The sequence below is a fragment of the Camelina sativa genome, chromosome 20 (assembly GCF_000633955.1).
Source record: "Camelina sativa cultivar DH55 chromosome 20, Cs, whole genome shotgun sequence".
In the NCBI taxonomy this organism is placed as follows: domain Eukaryota; kingdom Viridiplantae; phylum Streptophyta; class Magnoliopsida; order Brassicales; family Brassicaceae; genus Camelina; species Camelina sativa.
The window spans coordinates 17,706,168-17,706,477 of record NC_025704.1 but is presented as its reverse complement, the minus strand read 5'-3'; positions in this window follow the sequence as shown (position 1 = coordinate 17,706,477).

Below are 310 nucleotides of genomic sequence, written 5' to 3'. Positions count from 1 at the left end.
TTGTTGAGTAAGGCCTTTTCATTGTGCTATAGGTTGTGAAACCTTGAGAGTATTGAGAACGACAAAGAACTGGCTCTTGATTTAGCTAAGTTAGAATCATTTGGACTAGCTAATAGAATCGGTTTTGAAAGATAGGTGGTTAGCATGTTTATTTGGGATTGGGTTGAGGAATAAAAAAAGAAAAAAGTCCCTAAGGTTAGAATCAATTAGCTCTAAGTCTCTAAGTAAAAAAAAAAAAATCTTGCTATAGTCTTCTAGAAAGAAAGAGAAACATATATATATATATATATATATATATATATATATATAT